This window comes from Phyllobates terribilis, unplaced genomic scaffold (assembly GCF_046119375.1).
Source record: "Phyllobates terribilis strain yellow unplaced genomic scaffold, ASM4611937v1 Scaffold_12__6_contigs__length_324123572, whole genome shotgun sequence".
Taxonomy (NCBI): Eukaryota; Metazoa; Chordata; class Amphibia; order Anura; family Dendrobatidae; genus Phyllobates; species Phyllobates terribilis.
The window spans coordinates 152,099,785-152,126,776 of record NW_027362772.1 but is presented as its reverse complement, the minus strand read 5'-3'; positions in this window follow the sequence as shown (position 1 = coordinate 152,126,776).

The window sequence follows — 26,992 nt, the reverse complement described above, 5'->3', positions numbered from 1 at the left end:
GTGGATTTTCTCAAACAGCACTTCCTGCCATGGTTCAAGAAGAAGAACCGTGTATTTCACAGCAAGATCATTTTTCTGCATGATAATGCACCATCTCATGCTGCACATAAAACATCTGCATCTCTGGCTGATATGGGCATAAAAGGGGACAAACTTATGGTGTGACCCCCATGCTCCCCTGACCTCTACCCCATTCAGAACCTTTGGAGCATCATTAAAAGGAGTGTCTATGATGGCGGGAGGCAGTTCACATCTAAGCAACAGCTCTGGGAGGGTATTCTGTCCTCATGCAAAACAATTGAAGCAGAAACCATCCAAAACCTGACAAATTCAATGGACGAGAGAGTTCAGAAGCTCCTTTCGAACAAGGGGTCCTATGTGAAAATGTAACATCACCTTGAATAAAGTTTTGAGTTGAAAACTGTTTGATTTCAGTTTCTAACAACCTGCTAATGCTTATAATTTCAAAAATGACCATTTTTTTGGTCTTTATTAAAATGAAAAGGTTGATCGAAAAGTTTGGGGGATCTAAGAGTGTGGCAACCCAGTAGTCATGATTACTTCGAATTCTGACAATATGAGGGTCATGCTGCAGGTAGTGCAGCAAGAAGGCACTTATGTGTCTTGCGCATCTCGGAGCCCCAAAATTATTTTCCGGGCTAGATGCAGCTAAAAAATATTTTTAATTTTAAATCTGGTGAAGCTTATTATAGATGGCCTAATAGGATCAGTGCTGCACACTGCTACAAAGCCCAAATTATTTTCCAGTCAAGATACAGATAAACATGATTAGTAATTTGAAAGCTTAAAACGGTTGGTAGGGTGATTTTAACCAATCATCAAGCTTTTACTCTCCCCAGGATGACACAGGGGTAGAAAAGTCGTTTCGGATCCATGATTTGTTCATCTTTATGAACGTGAGTCTGTCTACATTATCAGTGGAGAGCCGCGTGCGCTTATCTGTCAGCACACCACCAGCAGCGCTGAACACACGTTCAGACAGAACGCTGGCTGCGGGGCATGACAAGATCTCCAAGGCGTAAGTGGCTAGCTCCGGCCATTTATCCAGATTGGAAGCCCAAAAAGAGCAAGGGTCCAGTGACACAGTCGTGGCTTCAATGTTTACTTGGAGATACTCCTGTACCATCGTCTCTAGGCGTTGACTATGTGTCAGACTTCTTGTCTCCTGTGGCCTTGCAAAGGATGGGCTAAAAAAGTGGTGAAATGATTCCGCAAAATTGATGTTACCAGCAGATACTGTGGTTCTGTTACGGTTTGAGTGCTGAACACTTGACGGTCCCACGGTTGGCAAGTTGGAACTGTGAGATTCACTGCGTGCACCACTGGTATTTTGTGGAAAAGCACATGTAAGATTCTGCAACAGTCTCTGCTGATACTCCTGCATGCGTGCATCCCTTTCTATGGCAGGAATAATTTCTGCAAATTTACTTTTGTACCGGGGATCTAACAGTGTGGCAACCCAGTAGTCAGGATTATTTCTAATTCTCACAATTCGAGGGTCATGTTGCAGGTAGTGCAGCAAGAAGGCACTCATGTGTGTTGCGCATCCAGGAGCACCAAGTCCCTGTTGTGTTGGTGGCGAGGTAACAATCATGCTTCCTTCCTTTGTCCTCTCCCCCCAACCTCGCACAACAGAAATGTGATCAAGGTCTCCCTCATCTGATGAGTCTTCCATCAGTTCGTCCTCCACTTCTTCCTGGGCTCCTGCACCTTCCTCACTAGTTTGGCTGCTACCATGCGCCCTGGTAAAATCATCTCCCCCACCCTCACATGCCTGCCGCCTTGGTGCTGCCGACCGTCTGGACCTTGCAGATGTTAGCCCTTCCGCATACAACTCCTCCTCCTCTACTTCCTCCACCTCCTCTTGTGCCACCACCTGACTCCGAATTCTGTTTAACATGTGCTCCAGCATGTAAATCACCGGAATAGTCATGCTGATAATGGCATCGTCAGCACTAAACATCTTCGTCGCCATTTCAAAACTGTGCAGAAGGGTGCATAGGTCCCTGATCTGAGACCACTCCTCCAGCGTGATTTGCCCCACCTCTGAATCTCGTTGGCCCAGGCTATACGTCAGAACGTATTGCACCAGGGCTTGTCGGTGCTGCCACAGTCGCTGCAACATGTGCAGAGTTGAATTCCACCGGGTAGGCACATCGCATTTTAGCCGGTGAAGTGGCAGGCCCAACGACTTCTGTAGAGATGTAAGTCGCTGAGCTGCGGGATGCGAACGGCGGAAGTGAGCACACAGCGACCGTGCCCTCTGCAGAAGGCCATCTAGTCTGGGATAGTGGGCTAAAAATTGCTGGACAACCAGGTTCAACACGTGAGCCATACAAGGCACGTGTGTGACATTGCCCCGGCGAAGGGCCGCACCCAGGTTTGCAGCATTGTCGCACACGGCCTTCCCTGGTTTCAGGTCCAGTGGAGACAACCATTCATGAAATTGGTTCTCCAGAGCTGACCACAACTCCTCAGCTGTGTGACTCACATTTCCCAGACATTTCAATGTAAAAACCGCCTGATGACGTTGAGCCCTACTGCCAGCATAGTAAGGAGGTGTGCAGGATCCCTTCTGCGCAGTTAGAAAGCTTGTGGCATGACCAGACAGGCTTTGGGTGCAGGTGGAAGACCGAGAGGAGGTTGAGGAGGCAGAAGCAGTGGAGGAACTTTGACATAAAGAGGATTGATGCACAACTCGTGGGGACGGCAAGACTTGGACTGCAGCCCCTTGTCCTGCTGTCACCATAGTTACCCAGTGCCCAGTCAGCGACATGTAACGCCCCTGTCCATGCCTACTCGTCCAAGTGTCTGTGGTGAAATGCACCCTGTCACACACAGAGTTTCTCAAAGAAGCGGTGATGTTGTGTGCGACATGCTGGTGGAGCGCAGGCACACCTTTCTTTGAGAAGTAGTGCCGACTGGGCATCTGGTACTGGGGCACTGCGACGGACATAAGGTCTCGAAAATCCTCTGTGTCCACCAGGCGGAAAGGCAGCATTTCTGTAGCCAAGAGCTTGCAGATGGTGAAATTCAACCTCTTAGCTTTCTCATGGCTAGGAGGAAATGGTCTTTTACTTGTCCACATGTGAGGGACCGAGGGCTGGCTATTGTGCTTAGACGGGGTTGATAAGGGTGTCCCCGGCAAACTGCCGGTCTGTGAGGAAGATGCAGGCGGACATGTTAGGTTGCCTTGATCCAAAGGTGGTGCTATCGATGTCGGACAGCGCTCAAGACCAGCTGGTGTTACCACCTCCAAAGAAAATGATGACCTGCCAATCACGCTGGCTGTTGCGGGTAAAGAGGTGGCAGGTCTGCGCCCCAAAACAGGTGTGACTGCTGTCCCCCCAGTCACAGAGGATGAAGAGGCCGCGGATGCACAAGATATGGCAGACGGTGGTTGGCCCGGCCGGCTAGGCCGCATTGTAGCACACTGAGCTTCCCACTGCAACTTATGCTTCATGTCCATGTGCCGGTTCATGCATGAAGTACTCAAACTATGTATTTTTTGGCCTCTACTTAGCTTTTGCTGACAAATGTTACAGATAACACGAGTTGGGTCATCTTTATCGATCTGAAAAAATGCCCAGGCTATGCAAGGCTTAGCACCCATGCGACCTGAAGAGCCACCACGACTTGTGGTGAGAGGCAGAGTTGTGTTTGAGGATGCAGTTGTTGACGTGCTTCCAGTACTACGTCTCTGTCCAGGAAGGCGCAACCTGACCTCGTCGTCACTAGCATCTTCCTCCACCTCCTCTGCTGACCTCATCTCTTGGCTGACTGTGGGTTGACAGTAAGTGGGATCTCCGACCTCATCATCATCACCCTGTGCGTTATCACACCCGTCGTCCTCAGAGCCAACCTGTTCCTGCCCTGACAAAAAACTAAAGTTGTCGCTCCAATCAGGTATTTGAGTCTTATCATCGTCTTCCTCATTGTCTCCACCAACAGGAGTTACAGTTTGGGAATGAGGGTCTACATTATGGTCAGAACCTTCTGCGTCTGGTCCTGGATCCGACTCATAAAGATTCTGGGCATCAGTGCAGATCATTTCCTCGTCTGGATTCACAGAAGCGCTGGAGTCGACCTCTGATTCCCAGGCTATAGTATGAGTAAACAGCTCTGCAGACTCAACCATCTGTTCTACCTCATACTCAGACGGGCAGCTGGAGATTTGGGAGCTGTGAGGAAGCAAGTGCGATTTGGGTGACACCTTTGAGGACTGGAGTATTTGTGATGTTGAAGTTGATGTGGAGGAGAGCCCACTTAAAGGAGCACTTGATATCCGTTGAAGCACCTGCTGTTTTTGTGCCTCATCTGGAATTTGTAGCGATTGGCGTGGCCGTAAGAAAGGGATCTTATCACATTGTCCGCTAAAAGAAGTAGACATTTTAGTTTGGCTGGAAGATGGTCTTTCTTCTGCACCTACCCCACGGACACAACCTTTTTTCCCCTTCCCAACACGCCTATTCCCCTTTCCACCAGCAGCAGGCCTTTTTCCACTCATTTTGGTGGTTAACTAATTCACAACTCTGGAGTTGTTTGCACAAAAAAACAATGGATGGTAACCGAGCAGAGCTGAGTGGCCAAACTGTGGTATTAGGCCTAAACTATTGGCTGGGTTAGATGCAGAAAAAAATTATTTTTAATTTGCAACCTGATGGAGGTCAGTATAGATGGACTAATAGACCAAGTCCCACACACCGCTAGAAGCCCAAATATTTTTTCAGAGCTAGATGCAGAAATTTTTTTTATTCAATTTGCAACCTGATGGAGGTCAGTATAGATGGACTAATAGACCAAGTCCCACACACTGCTAGAAGCCCAAATATTTTTTCAGAGCTAGATGCAGAAAAAAATTATTTTTAATTTGCAACCTGATGGAGGTCAGTATAGATGGACTAATAGACCAAGTCCCACACACTGCTAGAAGCCCAAATATTTTTTCAGAGCTAGATGCAGAAAAAAATTATTTTTAATTTGCAACCTGATGGAGGTCAATATAGATGGACTAATAGACCAAGTCCCACACACTGCTAGAAGCCCAAATATTTTTTCAGAGCTAGATGCAGAAAAAAATTATTTTTAATTTGCAACCTGATGGAGGTCAGTATAGATGGACTAATAGAACAAGTCCCTCACGCTGCTAGAAGCCCAAATATTTTTTCAGAGATAAATGAAGAAAAAAATTATTTTTAATTTGCAACCTGATGGAGGTCAGTATAGATGGACTAATAGACCAAGTCCCACACACTGCTAGAAGCCCAAATATTTTTTCAGAGCTAGATGCAGAAAAAAAATATTTTTAATTTGCAACCTGATGGAGGTCAGTATAGATGGACTAATAGAACAAGTCCCTCACGCTGCTAGAAGCCCAAATATTTTTTCAGAGCTAGATGCAGAAAAAAATTATTTTTAATTTGCAACCTGATGGAGGTCAATATAGATGGACTAATAGACCAAGTCCCACACACTGCTAGAAGCCCAAATATTTTTTCAGAGCTAGATGCAGAAAAAAATTATTTTTAATTTGCAACCTGATGGAGGTCAGTATAGATGGACTAATAGAACAAGTCCCTCACGCTGCTAGAAGCCCAAATATTTTTTCAGAGATAAATGAAGAAAAAAATTATTTTTAATTTGCAACCTGATGGAGGTCAGTATAGATGGACTAATAGACCAAGTCCCACACACTGCTAGATGCAGAAAAAAAATATTTTTAATTTGCAACCTGATGGAGGTCAGTATAGATGGACTAATAGAATGATGCTATGCCCAAAAGATTTTACTTCACTAGGTGCAGTAAAAAAATTGGTATTCTATACACAGGTGGTATATCTTGCAACACAGATAGGCTACTCCACTGACTAACACACTCTGCAATAGGCCAAAAAGGATTAGCTTTGCTAGATTCAGCCAAATGCTGTGAAAAATACTTGCACAGCACTGGCACAGACCTGCCTGGCAAAAACTGATAGGAACTGATGTAACCTAGTCCTGAAAAGGACTCCAATTACAATTAGTCTTTACTCCCACAATCTATCTATTTAAGAGCACAGACCTGCTTGATAAAAGTCGTAGGAAATGCTGTAACCTAGTCCTTAAAAGGACTGCAATCACAACTATTCCCTACTCCCAAGCTATCTGTATATTTGTGCGAAAATTGGCTTGAAATTAACAAGGTATAGCGCACACAGCAACAGCGGTGCCGTCTAACACGCAGCTGCAGCAGTGAGAAAATGGTGGCGACGGGGAAAATGGCTTGGTCTTATAGGGCAAGGACATGTGACATACACTGCCAATCACACATGCCCTTGCTTGTGTGAAAAAAAGCACTTCGCTCCGTGTGTGCGCTGCTGATAGGCTGACAGATTGCACCTCCCCACTGCAAATGCGGGAAAGAGAAAAAAAAATGGAGATCTTCATTGTTCCTGCAGAGATCCATCCCCTGCCCCTCCCCCCGCCCCGCTGTACACTCAAACTGCGTATTAACATTAATTTTCATCATTACTGAGAAAAATTCCAGTTATGATTTTGGTGCACGAACAGTTATCGAACATAACCTCGAACAGCCGAATTTTTCTCAAATTGTTCGTGTTCGCCGACCGGCTCGAACACCGCCCAAAACAGCTCGAATTTGAGATTGGCGAACAGTTCGAGTAGAACAACGCTCATCTCTAGTGAGGATGTTACTTTCAGTAGCCATGCAAACCCATTTGTGTCAAATTCTGTGCATGTTATCAGGCCAAAATCACCAGGGTATGCAAACTTTTGATCAGGGTCATTTGGATGTTTTTGGTTGTCATTAAGATTTAAAAAGAGAAAACACAGTAGTTTGACAATAAATGGCTTCACCCAACCAATAACCAGTGGAGAAAAAGTTTTTTGTTATCATTCATATTCTTTGAAACAAGGCCAAGAAAGGAAAAATTCTGCCGGGGTGATTGCCCGCACTCACCGGTAATAGCGGTGAATACTGACAGTGTGCGCACTACACGCTGTAAGGAATCAGAAGTCTGCAATCATATACGTAGAGTGACTGCAGACTTTTATTAGAAGCCTGGGCAACCCCTTTAATAAAATATTCATAAAGGATGGCTGTGGCCATTTTCCTCCACTGTTAATCAGTGTCCATGAGTATTTGTTTTATATATATGTTATAAGTTTTAGAGCATAGGGTTTAGTGTGCACCATATAATCCCATGGCATTCTGAGCACAGCACAATACAATTCCACACAATATGGTTCTTTCCCATGAACATGGATCAAATATGATGATAAGTGGATGGATCCAATGTGGGGATAGATGGATCCAATGTGGGAATGGATGCATGGATCAAATGTGGTGGTGGATGGACGGATGCATGGATCAAATGTGGTGGTGGATGGACGGATGCATGGATCAAATGTGGTGGTGGATGGACGGATGTGTAGCGCCCCAAGGGTTCGGCCGCTACAACTGTCAAGATCACGCTCCAAGAACTAAGAATCAAGAACCAAGAAGAACCTTGTGCTTAAGATGGCTGGCTATATTATATGAAATTATGTGTGCAAACTAAAAGTGTGTCCTACACCCTCCACCCACTACATGGTTCCTCTAACTTTTGGTTCCCCCACTCGTGATCCTGCTGAGGCAACACTATGGTGCATACTTGCCTCCCATAGGTCAGGAGTGTGTAGTGTTGAATGTAGATTCAGGGTCCTGACCAGTGCACCTTCCTTACCTGGGTGAGGAGACACTACACCTGCTGACAGGCTGCACTATCCCCCCTTGTGGCGACCGAACCCTCAGGGGCGCCACAGATGCATGGATCAAATGTGGTGATGGATGGATACATGGATCAAATGTGGTGGTGGATGCATGCATGAATCAAATGTGATTATGGATGGATCCAATGTGGGGATGGATGCATGGATCAAATATGGTGGTGGTTGGATGGATGCATGGATCAAATATGGTGATGGATGGATGGGTCAAATGTGGTGATGAATGGATCGATCAAATATGGCAATGGATGGATTTAATGTGGTGATGGATGGATAGATTGGTACATCGAGACAGAATTCATTCCCCTTCTTAATGGGGTCTAAGGGGTAATGTTTTTTCTTGTGGAGAGTGACAAGCTAAGCCTGGCATGTCAGAGTGAGGACCCTTATAATCCATGCATACTCCTCTGGGAAATTAAACATGTAAATTGTCTCATCTTCTTCTGAAGAGACAATTTGCAACCTTCATAATGGGCAAAGATGTAGGAGAATGGAACACTGGAGATAAAAGGCTGCAAGACTGTGTGGTTTCCAAATGGGAAAGAAACTCTGCAGAACTAATTCAGAAGAGAGAAGTAGCAGGGGGATCGGAGTCAGTATATATAAAATGTTGGCGCACCAGAGAAGAGGAGATTTTGGAGTGAGGGCCGCTACAGTTACCGGAGCCATGATAGTGGTCCCCAGTTGTGTGCACCAGCGAGAGTCAGGCGTCGACAGTCAAGCCCCGAAGACCTGAATGATGTCGGTCAAGGTTCCCAACCCAGTCAACCACGTTCAAGCCCCAAAGACCCGAACAACACCAGTCAAGGTTCTCTAGCAGGATGGAGCTGGTCAACCCCCCAGAATCAGCCCCCATTGACATAGGCCCCGGAGACGCACGTCAGCGGTCAGGGGTTGCAGGAGTCCCAAGGATCCGTACCTGAGTCAGCGAGCGGAGGAGACGGGGTCCAGCTGGCGCCAGAGCGGCACAGAAACAATTGATAAACTTTCTAAGGAAGGCAGAGCAGCAGTTTTTGATGGGTCCAGAGATCTGCAGGGGCTTTCAGAGACTGCCCCCTGTCAAGTATAGTCATTAAAACTCTACCTCCCTGCTGGGATAAGATTGGACTGTAGGCCCCTGAGTTCATTACATCTCCCTCATTGTATGTCGATCATTATCTCTTTGTGTAAATAATTGTTTGCTTCATTATCTGATTCTGTGAATACTGTTCCTGCATGACTTGCCTCAATAACAATCTTAGTTCATGTTAATCTGTTAAATAAAAGTAGATTGCTGTTCCGCCCCAAGGTCTCCGCTGTTACATTCAGATCTCCTCTTACAAACACATCACTTTAACTATGCAATTATCTTGTGTTCTGCTTTTACACATGAAATTGCAGCCGGCCGATGACTCAAAACTCCCACTGAAGTCAATGGTGACGTTAAAGGAAATGGATTTCCAAGTTTTTTCTCTAAAAATGAACAAAAGGAAATGAAGGGAAAACACCATTATAAACAGAGTTTTAATTTTGACATATTTTTAGAGGCCAGCATATTAACGTGGCATATTAATGGGACATGTCCTTTCTCCTATTAGTGAAAATGGCATAAAAAATACTGTGACGTGGCAATAGGATCCATAGTGAGATAGATCAAACTCATAAGTGAAGGCTTGAGGATGAATAGCAGTATGTCAGTCAATGGAGACAGTGGAGGAAGGCATGGGAGGTGCTTCCCTTATAAATATACCAAACTCATTTTGGTTAATAGAAGAGTGGACCTGAATAGCTTTGGACCTGCAAAGGTAAATTTAATTTACCTTTTGTTTAGGGGTTTAATAATAGAATAAATAAACAAAACCTTAGCACTATCCTTAACCCTAACCCCAGGACCAACCCTAGTCCTAAACCTGGTCCTAAGCCTAGTCCTAACCCTAACACTAGTCTAACTCTATGCTTACACTAGGGTTAGCTCTAAGGTCTATTTGATCGTTACTGGGTTGTTGTTTTTTTACAGGGGACAGTTTTATAAATTTGGCACAGCGCCCCCATCAGGTCTCTGTATCTACATTAATAAAAATGACAATGAGAAGAGAGGCTGTAGGAGAGCAGAGTGCAGCTTTTGTCTTCTCAGTCACTGCCTATGCAGAGCGCAGCAGCAGTCAAGGTGAGTTTTTCATAGGCTGCTTGGCAAGAACCAAGATGACTAGCTCCCTTCGTCATGAGAGCTTTGTCATCTCGATTGCTGCCTACAGAGTGCAGCAGGCAATGACGAAAACAGCTTTAGTGCTGCACTCTGCAAAGGAATCTGCGGCACTAACTTAGAAGTCAAAGGTTGCCAGCTGCTGAGTGGGCACTCATTGCACTCATACTCAACTCTAAAAGGAATTGAAGGAAATGTTATACCTCCATAGATGAAGCCATGGGCAGCAAACCCTATAGCCCCCACTCTACGTCACTGCACTATAACCTGCGATAATGGTCATGTTGGTTGCATGTCCAGTAATTTCATGTTTTCATGCCCCCACGGCTGCAATTGGTTGTGGAAAGTGGCCCCTTCCTGTTGAATGGTCTCCAGTCTCTGCCCCAAATCTAGCAGCCTCCTGATTAACCTCTAGGCCATGGCCCCACTATCAGTATTTGATCAGTATTTTTTCACAGGAGTGGGAGCCAAAACCAGGAGTGGGTGATAAATGCAGAATTGGTGACTTGTTTCTATTATACTGTTATAGCAGAAGATGAGGTCCCTCAAGTTTAAAGGCCCCATCTATGCTATATAAGTCTGACAGTTACTTTAGGTCAAAAAAACAGCTAAATGTTCCTTCCTTGTATCAATAGAGACTAACGTGTCCTTGCTAGTCATCAGAATGTATCTGACTAAATGTTTCAACACGAGCATAAGCATCACGAGAACAGAAACCAGTCTTTGTGTGCTAAATTGTATAATCGGACCATATATGGTAAATCCGTTTCCTGCCTTCAGGGTGTATATAAACCCTATGCTTTGTAATAAAGTTAGAGCTTGTTTGACACATACATCCTGTCTTGTGTCTCATTCTCTCCGATATCGTAATCCAAGGATAGAAGACCCAGAAAGCAGTGACGTCAATACCTTTTCTCTGATTGTTCCTCACCTGGTTTGGGCTCCCACTCCTGAGAACAAATACTGACCGAATACTGACCAAATACTGATAGTGGGGCCGTGGCCTTGAGCTGTTACTCCGAGCAGAACATACAGTGCAGAGATCCCTGAGCACTGTCTTTTGGGCATTTGTGGTACCGGGAGGGATAAAAAACATAGAAAACATAATTTCTTGGGCATGCAGTTTGCAGGACCATCAGACCATGCTAGTTTATATAGTGCTGATAGAAGTCTTGGGGGGTCAAGCTCCCTTTAATACCATCAGAATACAAGCAGATTCAGGTGAGCAGTTACCTCAATCCACCTTTAAGAAAACCACATTCTGTTCTGGTTCTTTGTTGTGGCAAGAAAAAGAAAAAAAAATTGAAAACATAAAATCAGCCAAACTCGCTTCCAAAGAAGTGAGATTAATCAGCGGACCATCTTGCGGTAAGTAGTTTTGAAGTGAGACATTCAGTCTGTACAATTGTTAAAACACAAGACTTTGTCCAAGGCTTAAACATATGGGTCTAAATGAAAACCCAAAAAATGGGGAAGAGGTAAAATAAAATGAAAAAAAAAACACAACAAAGTAAATATTCATTGCATCACATTGAAGCTTACAGGAACTGACATGTGAAGAAGAAAAAAAAAAACAACAACTAGATGAATTCCAGTAAGAGAAATGCTATGGTGAAAGAGTGATAAGGAAAAAACGTAAAATCAACAGAAAAGGCGTCAGCTAATTAACCTCACAGCAGCTCATGGTTCTCATGCTAAATAAATGGCTTTTAAACATTTTCCAATGCAAACTATGAGCTAACATATACAGTCATAAGTATTAAGTGTGACCCTTATATACAACACCAATTACAACTTTTCTGGTAAGTATTGTATATGAGTTATAAGTGTTGTTGGCCATAACAAAAAAAGTTCTGCCTTTTTAAAAAAAACAAAAAAAAACAAACAGCGCCACTCTTGTTTATGGGCTGTGACTGGTATTGCAACGTAGTTTCATTTTGAATGATTGGTACTGAACTACAAAACCAAGCAATGTTATAGACAAGAGTAATGATGTATCTGGAAAGAAAGCAGATTTATTTATTATTTTCTAATCCTTAACAACCCCTTTTAAGTCTTAAGCTGTTCAGTTGAAATAAAACAGCAAAGATAAGGAAACCACAGCTTCCTTCTATCCTGAAAATAAGGATAAGGCTGTCTGCTAAGGATTTTGTTTTGACAGCTTGATATCGTCGGAGAACGTGTGTGTGGTATTACAATGTTTCATGGGTGGCTATCACTATCTGCAAAAATATAAAAAAAATACTCTTGACACATTTGTCTCAAAATACACAGATATTTATGACGCGCCCCTGGGCCTGTGCTGTGCAGGGGGATACCCGGAGCCGGGCCTTCTGTAAGACGCTGGGGGTTGTAGTCTCCGTGTGGCGGCGACCCGGTCCGTGCCCAGGGCGGTCAAACCAGTGGCAGTCTATTGGTATTGTAATTGTCCGACTACGCCACCCGTCGATTGCGGTCAGTGGGGACCGCCGCTGCGCTGCAGACCGCTGAAGCTGATGTTATATGCGCAGCCAGGAATAGAATGACTCCCCACGGGAGAAGTATTGCCTCAGGGCAGCTAGAGTGAATGTTGGGAGTGATGGTGTGAGCGTCCCAGTACTGATGGTGCTGGTGCGGCGATGAAACACAGAGACTTGTAATTGCAGTTTCCAATGCTTTACTCACGGTTGTTATTCTGGTCACTTGTGCACATGAGGGACCGCCTGAGCCGTGCTGCGTTCACCAGGCAAGGGACTAGGTCAACTCCCAGGCAATTCCAGAGCGTGGCACAGGGCTCCCTTCCTTTCCTTTCTCTGGCCGTCCCCACCAGTGACCCACCTTTGTCCAGCTCCCTCGGGCCTTCTCTTGGCGAAACCTATCTCCGGTTTCCCTGACCCTATGCGGTATGCTTTCCTGGTGGATGTAGTGAGGGGTCGCACCAAGATGTGGTAACAACCTCCGGTCTTTGGCTGAAGAATCTGTTGCCTCCACCAATTTGAGTTCCGGTACCCTGTTCTGCCAACCCTTCACCCTGTATCTCCTGGGCATATGGGGTTCCTTCTGTCCTCGTGTCTCTGGGCCTTTCTCTGTGTTCCTTGCTTCCTTTCTCCTCTGTTCCAGTTCCTTTCTTACTTTCCTTTCTGTTCTTTCTTCTCTCTCTCAGGCTCCAGCCTTCTGACAAGGCCTGCCTGCGGAGCAGAGCCCATGCAGAGGCTCTGCTTCCTGTCTTCTCCTCTTACTCTTACTGTCTGAACTTCTAAGATAGTGCCCACCTTTTATACCTCCCTCTATGTGTGAGCCCAGGTGACCAGCAACCAATGGGCTCCTACCTATGCCCAGAAACGCACCCCTATCTGCTCCTACACCACTGGGTATTCCACCCCCCGCCCCACTCCAGCCAGGGACAGATGCTGTCGTGCCTGCACTTCTGTCTAGTGGGAGCACTGTTGACCTGTCCCTCGGAAATGGGGTGTGTGTGGTGCATGTGACTCGCCCCCTGGGCCGTGGGGCACTCGGATCCGGGCAATAGGGAACGATGGGAGTAGTAGTGGCAACCCGGTTCCGTGGCTCAGGGTGGTCAGGCCAGTGGTAGTCCGTTATGTGCTATTGATTATGTCTGACTACGCCACCCGTGGATTTGCGGTCATTAGGTACCGCCGCTGCAAGGCAGACTGCTGGAGCTGATGAGGTGTGCAGCTGGGATGGTGTGACTCCCCACGGGAAGAGTGCGGCCAGGGCAGTGTAGTGGATGGTGGGAGTGATGGTGGTGAGAGTCCCAGTACCGGTAGTGCTGGAGGCGCGAAGGAGCACACAGACAATAGGTTGCGGTCCATGGTCTTTACTGAAACAGGTAAACTGACCCATAAACAGTCCCAGCTAGGAGGGGACCTGGATGTCTGAGAGCAACGGGGAAATTGGCCCTGGTCAGGGTGAGGGTGTAGGCCTACCGTGCTTCCTGCGCTCCTTCTGGCTATCTCCTCGTTATAGGGTAACAGCCCACGTTTCCGAGCTTTCCGTGTATTCTCGCCTGTATGGCCTGCGACGTGGGTTCCTTTCTGCTCCCAGCCTTGTACGGCTTTACTGGTCCCTTCGGTTGTGGCAGGGCCTCCAGGCTTCTTAGGCCAAGGAATATACAGTCCCTTGCGGACTGGTTCTCTGCTGGGGGATGTAGAATCCTCCCAGCCTCAGACACCAAAGTCTGGTAAAGTAAGTCTTTTATCTGCCAAGACAGGCTCACTTCGCCTCTTGTCTCTGGCTTGTGGCTCTCCTCCTGCCACACTTCCTCTTAGGTGCAATACAACTTTCTGTCCCTGCTCTGCTCTGGGACAAGTCTCAGTCCTGAGACAGGCCTTCAAGTTCTCCCTAACCCTGCCCCCAGCACCAGCTTTTATAGGGGCAGCCTGCTCCCCCTACTGGCCTGAGACAGGAGGCATTGCATGCTAATGTTCCCCTGACTAGAGAACCTCCCCCTTGCACTCAGACACAGCTTTATTCACACTTGTGGCATCCAAGCCAGGGTGACACACATGCAGCTAAACGAGTCCTGGTCCACACTCCATCCTTACCCAGGAGTGGAATATCACACCTCTGGTTTGAGGTGCAATACCCCTGTAGCAGCCGAGCCCTCGGGGTGCTACATTTACTGTATCAGCAAATATTTAGTATTCCACTTGCATTATTCTTGAATAACTTAATATACACATTTATATAATGGCCAACAGAGTTTCATTTAGCAACTAGGTTTTCTGTAGGTTTAAACTTGACGGAAATACTTTCACCCCCCCTATGTGCATCAATGGGCCTAGGGCGCCCATGAACCTGTTACAATTTCTCTAGGTTTTTTTTTTGGCCAATTTTGGTGGGTACTAACCACTGAACACAGTAAACTGCACTCAAGATCTGCCAGCCATTATGGAGATGCTCTGACCCAGTCAGGCTTGGACTGGCCCACAGGAGAAAAGGAGAATCCTCTGGTGGGCCACCACCCTCTTATATGAGCAGTCCTTGGCACTATATACATGAATCACTATGTACAGACAAAGGCAGCATCTTATTCACTTAACAATCTACCCAGTTCATTGTCATATAAATGTGTGATTGAGGATAATGTCACATTTGCATGTATTTAAAAAGGGGGGCCCTGAAGTTGGTTACTGGTGGACCCTTGGCACTCCAGTCCAACACTAGACCCAGTCATCTAGTTATCTCTCAAAGTAGCTCCAATCTTTATTTGTGTTGACTAAAACCAAATTAATGTGAATGACGCAGGCCCTGGGCTGTGGGGCACTCTGCAGCCGGGCCTATGGACGCTGATGGAGGATATCACGGTGGCTGGCCCAATCCGTGACCCAGGGCGGCCAATAAAAGGGGGGGGGTTCTATTTATATGGGATTTAGAAAGTTCGTGACGCCATCTGTGGAATGCGGCTAAAGGGAGCCGCCGCTGCGAAGCAGTCCTCGGAAGCTGATGTTACTGCAGCAGGGATGGTGTGGCTCTCCACAGGAAGAGCTAGCTCCAGGGCAGTGTAGATATTGCTGGTTGTGCTGGGCATTGTAGTGCAGGGGGAAAGATGACGCAGCTGAAATAATGGACGGAGGCAGTGCAGTGCAGTCATCCGAGTCTTTACTCACAGTTCTCATGTACGTTCCACTGATGCACTGCGCGGGTGCCAGCCTCCCACGTCACGCTGCGGTCACCAGAACAGGGGTTCAGCTCTTCCTCAGGTAGGTTAGGAGCACCTGACGGAACCCCACTTTCTTATGTTCCTCTCTAGACCTACTTCACACTGGGTCTTCTCCCTCCTGCCCTGCGCTTCCCCACTCACAGTCCCGCTCGGGTGCTCTGAAGTCCCTCCTGTCAAACTGGAGTTCCTGGACCTACTTGACCCTCACGGTGATTAGAATGAGGCTTTGGCAGCTGAACAGTAAAAGCCAGAAGCCTCCAGTTTTTCCAGCCGAGACCTTAAGTGACACGGCTGGTCCAGGGGCCGGTCCCCTTCTTGCTGACTGATCCCTCTGTCTTCTGACAGATTCGGGGCGTACGGGTGCCGTCCTGCACTCACCGTACCCCCTAGGATCCCTTCAATAGAACGGAGCCTTTCTCCTCTGCTCCCCTCCTGGGCCTCTAGCACTAGGCCCTACTTGTGGAGCAGAGCTCCTACTGAAACTCTGCTCCCTGACTGACTAACACTCTCTTCTCATCTACTGAACTGACCTGCCACCCTAAGATGGCTTCCCTTTATATACCTCCTTCTATGGTGCTCCCCTAAACTGCTTCCTCCACCCACACCCACTACTGGTTCCCCCTACCTTTGGTTCCCCCCACTCCAGCCAGGGACAGGGCTCAGCACTGTGCACATGCATCTTGCCTTTCCAGCCGGCCTGGAGCAGTGTAGTGTTGAATGTGGGTGTTGGAGTTCCGGGCAGCACTCCCTCCTTACCTGAGAGAAGGAGACACCACACCTCTGGGTGCAGTACCTCTGTGGCGACTGAACCCTCAGGGGCGCCACATGAATACTTTGCTGGCAAACACTTATAAATACGTAACATAAAAAAAAATCTTTAAAAAGACCCCATTATTTGTACTGCCTAAAATCTGAGAATGGCATTGGTCTACTTCGTTCATAATGACAACTGGTGCTGACGCGGTTATACTGAATTATGGGATCAGGTTGAACAGGTATTCTCCACAATGCCTTTACTAACCTTACTGTGGATCCTCTACAATCTGCCACTCCATATACAAACACACCCGGCCAACTCCCTGACCCTCAAAGTTGGAGCTTTTTCCAAACAGTGACATTTCTCCACATCTGGAATTACCTTCGGGGCTGGACAGAAGCCCCTTCAGCCAATGGCTAAAATCCAACGAATTCAAAGCATATTCATCTCTAGAGGGCTTCTATTGGAAATCAATTTCCATTCTATAACAGTATGTGGATCAGTGTCTTCTCCCTTTATGGCAAATTACCCAACTTTCTCATTTTATCCATTCTCTCGAACCTCCCAGGGTGTTCTTATGACCCAATACCAAATTGGAACAACTGTGCACCTCCATGGCATTGCAAGGCACACCTTATCGAATATTTCTGAAATCCTTATATACCCTGTCCACAATACATCATCAAATGAGAAACAGACTTAGGGCTCATTCACACATCAGTGATTTTTTTTAAAGTGTTTATACCAAAACCAGGCGTGAAACATACAGAGAAAAACTATAATTGATTGACACCTGCTCTGTGTTTTGGAGACACTCCTGGTTTGGAGCCTCTATCTCAGCTATTTCTCTAGTTCAGGGTCCTCTCTAAATGCCATGCTTTACTTCCCTTCCGTCCTTCTCATGTCCCATGACTTGAGAATCATACAGTATTGTATTATCAGTGTATTGTTGGTGTTATACTGCCTTGCAATCAGGTCTGCCTTTTTAAGTTTGTCCTGTCACTCTCCCTGTAGCCCAGCTCTGATGTTACATAGTTACATAGTTTATAAGGCCGAAAAAAGACAAGCGTCCATACAGTTCAGCCTATTTCTTGTGCACTGCAGCTATTCCGCTATTCCTATACCATGCGGTATAGGCCAATTTACATCATTGAGGAAAAATTCACTTCCCGACACCAATCTGGCAGTCAGATTAAATCCCTGGATTAATTAACTAAGCATAAGATGTAATTTTATTGTTCTCAAGAAAGGCGTCCAGGCCTCTCTTGAACTCATTAAGTGAGTTGGACATCACCACTTCCTCTCCCAGAGAGTTCCAGAGTCTCACGGCTCTGACCGTAAAGAATCCCCTTCTATGCTGGTGCAGGAACCTCCTTTCCTCCAGACGCATAGTGTGCCCCCTCGTCTTTGTCACCATCCTTGGTATAAACAGGTCATGGGAGAGATCTCTGTACTGCCCCCTGATGTATTTATACATGTTTATGAGGTCTCCCCTAAGCCTTCTCTTTTCCAATGTAAATAGGCCTAATTTTCCAACCTCTCTGGGTATTCTAGTCCCTCCATTCCCTTTATTACCTTAGTCGCCCTCCTTTGTACCGTCTCTAGCTCCAATATGTCTTTCCTGAGCACCGGAGCCCAGAACTGTGCAGAATATTCTAAGTGCGGCCTTACCAGCGCTTTATACAGAGGAAGAACAATGTTCTCATCATATGCCCCTATTCCTCTTCTGATGCATGCCATGACTCTATTTGCCTTCGCAGCTGCTGCCTGACACTGGGCACTCCAATTTAAATGGTTATTAACCAAGACGCCCAGGTCCTTCTCCATGTCAGATTTCCCCAACGGTTTCCCATTTAATATGTATGGGTGACTGCTGTTTTTCTTTCCCATGTGCATGACCTTACATTTATCGGCATTGAACCCCATTTGCCATTTTTTGGCCCAACTCCCCAATTTATCTAAATCCTCCTGTAGCTGTGCTCTATCCTCATCTGTATTAACTACTTTACAAAGTTTAGTATCATCTGCAAATATTGCTATTTTACTATGCAACCCTTCCACTAGATCATTAATAAATATATTAAATAATATAGGGCCCAAGACAGACCCTTGAGGCACCCCGCTAGTAACCCTGACACACCCTGAGCTTACTCCATTGATAACCACCCTCTGCTTTCTATCACTCAGCCAGCTATTTACCCACTTGCACACATTATCTCCCAGACCAAGCATTCTCATTTTATATACCAACCTTTTGTGTGGCACGGTATCAAACGCTTTGGAGAAGTCAAGGTATACAACATCCACTGACTCTCCCCGGTCCAGCTGTGAGCTCACCTCCTCGTAGAAGGCGATCAGGTTTGTTTGGCAGGAGCAATCCCTCATGAATCCATGTTGATATTAAGTTAGACAGTTATTATCATTAAGATATTCTACAATAGCATCTCTAAGAAATCCTTCAAACAATTTACCCACAACAGATGTTAAGCTGACTGGTCTATAGTTCCCAGGATCACTTTTAGACCCCTTTTTGAATATTGGTACCACATTTGCTTGGCGCCAGTCTAGTGGGACAGTCCCTGTCCATAAAGAGTGCTTGAATATAAGATACAGCGGCCTGTCTATCACATTACTTAATTCTTTTAGTACCCGGGGGTGTATGTCATCTGGGCCTGGTGACTTGTCTATTTTGATATTATTTAGGCGTTTCTGAACTTCCTCCTGGGTTAGGTGGGTGATATTTAGCGGAGGGTTTACTTTATCACTCTGCATTTCCTCCGATAAATTGTTTTCTTTTGTGAAAACAGTGGAGAAGAAGCTATTGAGTAGGTTTGCTTTACCCTCATCGCCCTCTATGATTTTACCCAGGTTATTTTTCAATGGGCCAACGCCATCAGTTTTAATCCTTTTACTGTTTATATAGTTAAAGAACAGTTTGGGATTCGCTTTACTTTCCTTGGCAATTAGTCTCTCTGTCTCCTCTTTTGCTATTCTTATTTGTTTCTTACAGATTTTGTTTTTTTCCCTATAAGATATTAGCGCTTCCTCGCTGCCTTCTTGTTTAAGTTTACCGAAAGCACTTTTTTTGTTTTTCATTGCCCTCTTGACTTCCTTATTTAGCCACATTGGCTTCCTCCTATTCCTAGCCCTTTTATTCCCATAAGGTATGTACCTTCTACAGTGACTATGTAGGACTGTTTTGAAAATTTCCCATTTTCTATCCGTGCTCCTATTACTAAAGATACTATCCCAGTCTATAAGGTGAAGGGCATCTCTTAGCTGATCAAACTTTGCCCTCCTGAAGTTCAGTGTTTTTGTGACTCCCTTGCTGGGCACCCTACTGAAGAACATGTGGAATTGTATAATGTTGTGGTCACTATTTCCCAGGTGCCCCCCGTCCTGCACCTCAGTTATTCTGTCTGGCCTGTTAGTTAATATTAAGTCTAAAAGGGCCGTCCCTCTAGTTGGTTCCTGCACAAGTTGTGACAAATAATTGTCTTTGATAATTGACAGAAACCTGTTTCCTTTCTGAGATCTACAGCTTTCGGTTTCCCAGTCTATATCGGGGTAGTTGAAGTCCCCCATAATAATCACCTCGTTATTTTTTGCTACTTCGTCTATTTGTCTCATTAATAGACTTTCCGTGGCTTCTGCTATATTTGGTGGTTTATAACAGACTCCTATGATAATTTTATTATTGTTTTTTGCCCCATGTATCTCCACCCATAAGGACTCGACCTCCTCATTTCCCTCCCATACATCCTCCCGTATTGTAGGCTTTAGACGCGTCTTTACATATAGACAGACTCCACCCCCTTTCCGACTTCTTCGATCCCTTCTAAACAGACTGTAACCCTGTAAGTTAACTGCCCAGTCATAGCTTTCATCTAACCATGTCTCGGTTATTCCAACTATGTCATAGTTACCTGTAGATATTTCTGCTTCCAGTTCATCCATCTTGTTTGTCAGGCTCCTGGCATTTGCTTGCATGCAGTTTACACGATTTTGTTTTGTTCCAATCATCTCCCTGTGGATTGTATTAGAAATTTTCTTACCTCCCTTCCAAGCATCTTGTCTTGGACCTTCTTTGTCGCACTTCATATCTTTCATTAGTATGTTCTCTGGTTGCATGTTCGTGTCCGGCGTTTTTCTTCCCATCCCCTCTTCTTCTAGTTTAACGCCCTCCTGATGAGTGTTGCGAGTCTCCTGGCGAATGTGTGTTTCCCGGGTTTGTTGAGGTGTAGTCCATCTCTGGCAAGGAGTCCGTCATAAAGGTAATTCACACCGTGGTCCAGGAATCCAAATCCTTGTTGTCTGCACCATCGTCTCAGCCAGTTGTTCACATCAAGGATCCTGTTCCATCTCCTGACGCCATGCCCGTCTACTGGAAGGATAGAAGAAAAAACTACCTGCGCATCCAGTTCTTTTACTTTCTTCCCCAATGCTTCAAAATCCTTGCAGATTGTCGGTAGGTCCTTCTTTGCCGTGTCATTGGTGCCAACATGTATCAGAAGAAATGGGTGGACATCCTTGGAACTGATGAGCTTCGGTATCCTATCGGTAACATCCTTGATCTTCGCCCCTGGGAGGCAGCATACTTCTCTTGCGGTTATGTCCGGTCTGCAGATAGCTGCTTCTGTTTCTCTCAGTAGTGAGTCTCCCACCACCACCACTCTTCTTCCCTTCTTGGCTGTCCTTTTTCTTGTCACTTCTGGGTGTTTCTGGGTGCTCTTTTCTTTTTTGCTTGCTGGTAGTTCCTCATCCTTAGGTGTGCCATCTTCGTCCTCCACAAGTCCTTGGAATCTGTTTCTCAGTTGTGTGGTTGGTGGTGTCTCCATGGTCTTCTTTCTTCTTTTGGTCACTTGCCTCCACTTGTCTGCCTCTGGAGGTTCTCTGATGCTTCCTTGACTTTCCGTGACCAGTAGTGACACTTCTGTTCTGTCCAGGAAGTCTTCATTTTCCTTGATGAGTTTTAATGTCGCAATTCTTTCTTCCAGTCCCCGCACCTTTTCTTCTAAAAGAGCCAGTAGTCTACACTTCTGGCAGGTGAAGTTGGTTTCAGCTTCTGGTCGATCTGTGAACATGTAGCACATGTTGCAGCTCACCATGTAGGTTGTCACATCTGCCATGCTGCTCCTTGTCCCTGCTGACTTGATGTCTGTCTTCTTTCTTGTGATACCCTAGGATAAACAAATTAAACAAATTTGAACACCTGACGGCGCGCGGTTTGGCGATGCTTTCCAAGCAGCTGGTCACGGCTGTACCCAACGATCTTGTAGCTGAAGGAGACTCTTCGCTTTTCCCAGAAGGCACCTGGAATATGCAAATTGTCCTCTTCAAGCTTCAATCCCTGGTTTGGCAATGCTTTCCAAGCAGCTGGTCCCAGCTGCACCCAACGATCTTGTAGCTGAAGGAGACTCTTCGCTTTTCCCAGATGGCACCTGGAATATGCAAATTGTCCTCTTCAAGCTTCAATCCCTGGTTTTGCGATGCTTTCCAAGCAGCTGGTCCCGGCTGTACCCAACGATCTTGTAGCTGAAGGAGACTCTTCACTTTTCCCAGAAGGCACCTGGAATATGCAAATTGTCCTCTTCAAGCTTCAATCCCTGGTTTGGCGATGCTTTCCAAGCAGCTGGTCCCGGCTGTACCCAACGACCTTGTAGCTGAAGGAGACTCTTCGCTTTTCCCAGAAGGCACCTGGAATATGCAAATTGTCCTCTTCAAGCTTCAATCCCTGGTTTGTAAGTAACCCATGCCTCCTTCCTCAGTTAGTGTGTGTCAGCCATCTTTCTATGATCATCTCTGTACATCCCTGGTTCAGAATTAACTTTTCAACTGCCTGAAAATGACCTTCTTCTGGAATCTTCACACATGCCTCTGCAGTCGAGTTGAAGCTATCTGATGAAGTTCTTGGTGTGAGTACTGGTTCAATACAGACATCAATAGAAATGCTGTCTAAAGAACCCCACTTTAATAGCCCAGTTATGGAGTCAGAATAGTCCCCATCCTTGGACATGCAGAGTAGATGTGAATACATACACTAATTCACATACTCTGGGAGTGCCCCATGTTGGCCAGCTACTGGACAGAAGTTAGAAGAATCCCATCTCCTACTATCTGCCTATCTTGCCAACTTTGTTTCTCCTTCACTCACTGTAAGGGATATCCCAATCATGGTACAAGATGTCTATAATCTGAAATATAACTAATGCCAGTCCAAGATCCATTCCTGTTATCGTGACTCCAACGATGAGCCAATCACTCTATGGAATGTAGGAGGTGATGGGATTGCAGGATCTCACAGCAACAGTCCACAACACCTAAGATAAGTTCACTAGGACCTGGTTCCATTGGGTCTCCTTCCAAGAGTCTGTAGCGTATGAAGCGATAGTGAAAGCAAATTAATTATCAATCATCTAATCAATCCCACATAAATTAGTCTTTTTTTTTCCTCCACTTGATCCCCAACTCCTCCTCCACCATCCTCCCTGTGGTATCTTTGTCCCATACTCATAGAAGATTTGTTCAATTGACTATATTATGAACTATTTATATAAGTTTAGACCAGAAGCAATTATATATTACCGCTGTGATTTGGTGATCCATGACATGTTTAACAGATATTACTTTCTGTTCTCTTACAAATCAGCTACATACTTCACGAATGACCGTTTTTTTCTTCCTTTGCAGAACTGTTGCAAAATAAAGAAAAGTAAAATTTAGAAGAAAAAAAACACCCCATTAACCCATTAAAAAAATATGATAGTTTGGTATACATGACAAGTAATGGCACCAGTAATAAATATAATTTATCATGACCATTGGCATGTAAGGGTAAGTACACCACAGAGACACGTAAGCAGAGACCTGTCAATCCAGGGCAGCGGGCAGAGAGGAGCCCCCTGGGACCCGCTTGTCCGACTAGTCTATAGCGCGCTCTCAGTCTCTAGAAGCTGTTAAAGTATGTATTTCTCTGAAATGCCGCAGCGTTTCAGAGTCATACGTACCTGCCTGTGTGCGCACATCAGTGCCTGATATATGCTGCCCATGGATTGGGCAGCATGCATCAGGTTCTCTTTAAGTAGAAGCCATCAGAAGCCGGGGCAGAAGAAGGATTGGCCACAGGATGGGCACCTCTACTAAAGCCCAATAATGGCTGTGAAGGAGGGGTGAGCGCTATGCACCAACAGATGCAGCAAGTGGCCGTATGACCCTCTGGAGTTTTTGGGTAGGAAATGTTACCATTCGGAGGGCTATATCATCCATACTAAAGATTTGTTAAAGGAAACTAGTCAGGTCCCCCATGCCCTTCAACCAAGCAGCATTCACATATGTACTTGTATAACTAAATTCCCTGCCTAACCAACCCTTAGTAATTTAAATCCAAATAAAGTACAGGAGGTCCAGCCGCTCGGTGCTTCATGGTGGGGTCAAGCATTTTAAACACACCTTCTCACTTGCTTGTTTTCCTTCTATCTCCACTTTCCCCCTTCTTTGTTTGACAGTGCTTCATAGAGCAAGAGAAGGGTGGAGATAGATGGAAAACAAGCAGGTGGGAAGGTGTATATAAATGATTGCCCCTCGATGATGCACAAAGCACCTGTACTTAGTTTGTGCAATTATGTTTGTACAATTATGTTTGTAATAAAAGTATAGTCTATAGAGCAGTGATGCAGTTCAAAATTCCTATATTCAGTGTGGTAGGTAGTAGGTATAGCACCTGCCTTAGAATTCATAAAGTCCTGTAAGTAAGATCACTAGGGGAAGACTCAGATCACAGTGAAAGGGGATTAGAATGGGTAATAGAAAAAATAAGTATTTTCTAGGAAACCAAAAAAAAGTAAGGAACAAAATGTAACGTAATGCATTGAGTTTTACTTATTGTATGTCCTGAATGTGCTCCTTTCTGTCAGGGGTGGGTATAGATAGAATAGGCTCCTGTTTCAGGTTTTGCTATGTGCCATATTTGCAATGACTGATTTTGGATTGTGTTTTTCACCCCATGGAATTGCTTGTTTCAGTGACAGATATGGTACAGGTTTAGTGCCTATTGATGGGCGGCTCTTCAGCAGAATTGATAATTTAGCACCTATAATTGAGAGACATGAAGTAATAATCAAGTCCTAATTAATGGCACAGGTGTAACTTGAAGTTCATGGAACCCAATGCAAAATCTGTATCTGTATCTATAACGATGGTTTGGTTGATCGTTCAGCTAGAAGCTATCTTGACCGACTCACTTGGTGATTACTCCACCAAGTGCTCCTGTGTTCTCTGAAAAAGCCTCTGCTGGACATTTCTGGTGACTTATCTCTTAAAGAACAAAAAGATTGGCAATTTGAAATCGGACATGACATGCTGGATCCTTATTGTCACTGACATCACCTGTCAGGGTGCCCTCATACACATTGGGATGTCTTTCGAACCCAACTATGTTGATGGATTCAGCCGATGTTAGTCTAGTGTGTATGAGGACTTATCAGTCACCATTCCCTGCCTGCTGTATGCCAATTGAATTTAAAAAAGTCTTCTTATGTAGAAGAGGGGTCTTTGGAACAAGAGCTTTGGTGCAACTACAGCCCTGCACCCCCTAAAGCAATGTCCCAGAGAAATAGATCACCCACCTGTCCAGGCTGTACATGAACAAAACAATGACACATATAGCAATATAACTGTAGAAAAAAAAGCCTTGGACCACACATCAAAAACTCCATACATTGTCTTTTGTGGCTAAGCAAAAATTACTAAATTAATTACAAGGTTCTTGACGAGGACACGTCTCAACGAACCTTTCAGTAGACGCATAATCTTAAAAATGTATAGCGGTGCGGTGTCTGCCACTAAAGGAATACCGGACCAGCAGAGGAAGTGTTCTAGATGCCCAACAGCACCAATACTGAAAGGCAAAGCCTACAATGCTCCAAGTCACACAATCCCACAGGAACAATGGCCACCACACAGCAGTGGCATTGGCTTCATTCAGTCTGATTAGAATGTTAACGAAGTACCTGATGGTCAGTTTTGCAAATTTTTGCTTAGTCACAATAGATCATAATGTATAATTTTAGGATATACAGTCCATGTGACTCGCCCCCTGGGCCGTGGGGCACCCGGAACCGGGCTTCTATGCGATGACGGGGGTAGTAGTGGCAACCCGATCCCGTGGCTCAGGGTGGTCAGACCAAATGCTGTGGCAGTCTATTTGTAGAGTTATGAATGTTCGACTACGCCACCTGTGGATTGCGGTCAGGGATGACCGCCGCTTCAAGGCAGACCACTGAGGCTGATGTTGGTGTGCAGCACAGGGGTTGGATAACTCCCCACGGGAAGAGTGTAGCCTCAGGGCAGCGTATGTGAATGCTGGGGGTGATAGTGCAGGCCACAATAATAAGAGTTCTGAGTCCGCTTCAAACAGTCCAGGGTCTTTATTGTTGGTATTACTAATGACCCAACAGGAGTACTGGGTAGGAATGGGCCAGGGTGTCTGAGAGCATTCGGGCGAGCCCCACTGGTCAGGGTGAGTGTGAAGGCCTACCGTTCTCTCTCTGCCCTTGCTGACTATCCCCCTTTTCGTGGTGTGATAGCCCACGTCCCTGAACTGGCCGTGTACTTTGCCTGTATGGCTTGCGACTCGGGCCTTAGGTACCTTTTGCCTCTCCGTGCTGTACTGGTCCCTCTGTGTGGTGGAGCCTCCAGGCTTCTTAGGCCAAGGGACCTGAAATCCCTTGCGGGTTGGTTCTCTGCTGCCGGGCTTACACCACTGACAGCCTCGGACCCCAATGTCCGGTAGTGTAGTTCTCTCAGCCAGGACCGGCTCTCGTCGCCTCTGTCCCTGGCTCGCAGCTTCTCCTCTGCCTCACGGACTCCTTGGCTACAGCTGAACTGTCCCTCCTTCTCTGGGACTAGTCTCAGTCCTGAGCTAGGTCTTGCAGTTCTCTCCAACCCTGCCCTCAGTTCCAGCTTTTATAGGGGCAGCCTGCTCCCCCTATTGGCCTGGGACAGGAGGTGCTGTATGCTAATTGTCCCTAACCAGGGGACCTCCCTCCTGCTCTCAGACACAGCCTTTAATAATTTGTGGCATCCAGGCCTGGGGTGACACATTCCCCCCTAGTAAAATTTAGTACTCCGGGACTAAACAGGAAACACAAATACAGGGTATAAATGCATGACCATAAACACAACAGGGAAGGAAATAACGAACAACATCACATATTGAATTCTTTAGGTCACAGTGTGGTCTGTGACCGGGTGTCCATTTCACCAAGACAACGGGAGCCTTAACCAGGTGGGGGTCTGTCCTTGCCCCGAGTCCTTGACAGTATTTATTAATTCCTTTGGTTAGGCTCCGAACATATTTACAAGGAAGTCCCGGTTACTCAAAGTTCATAACCTGTTAGTCCATGTATCTAGAAAAACTGGGAAAACAGTATTAATAACCAGGGTACAAACATAAAACATTAAATATATACATTGTGCATTTAGATCTTCCAGCGAGCTGGCATTTGACCCCTAGTGCTTCGGGTTGACCTGCGTAACCCACTGTCTGGTGGGGGTCTAACCTGGCTTTCCCCACTAGCATTTAGGGTACAGCTACTAGCTGGGT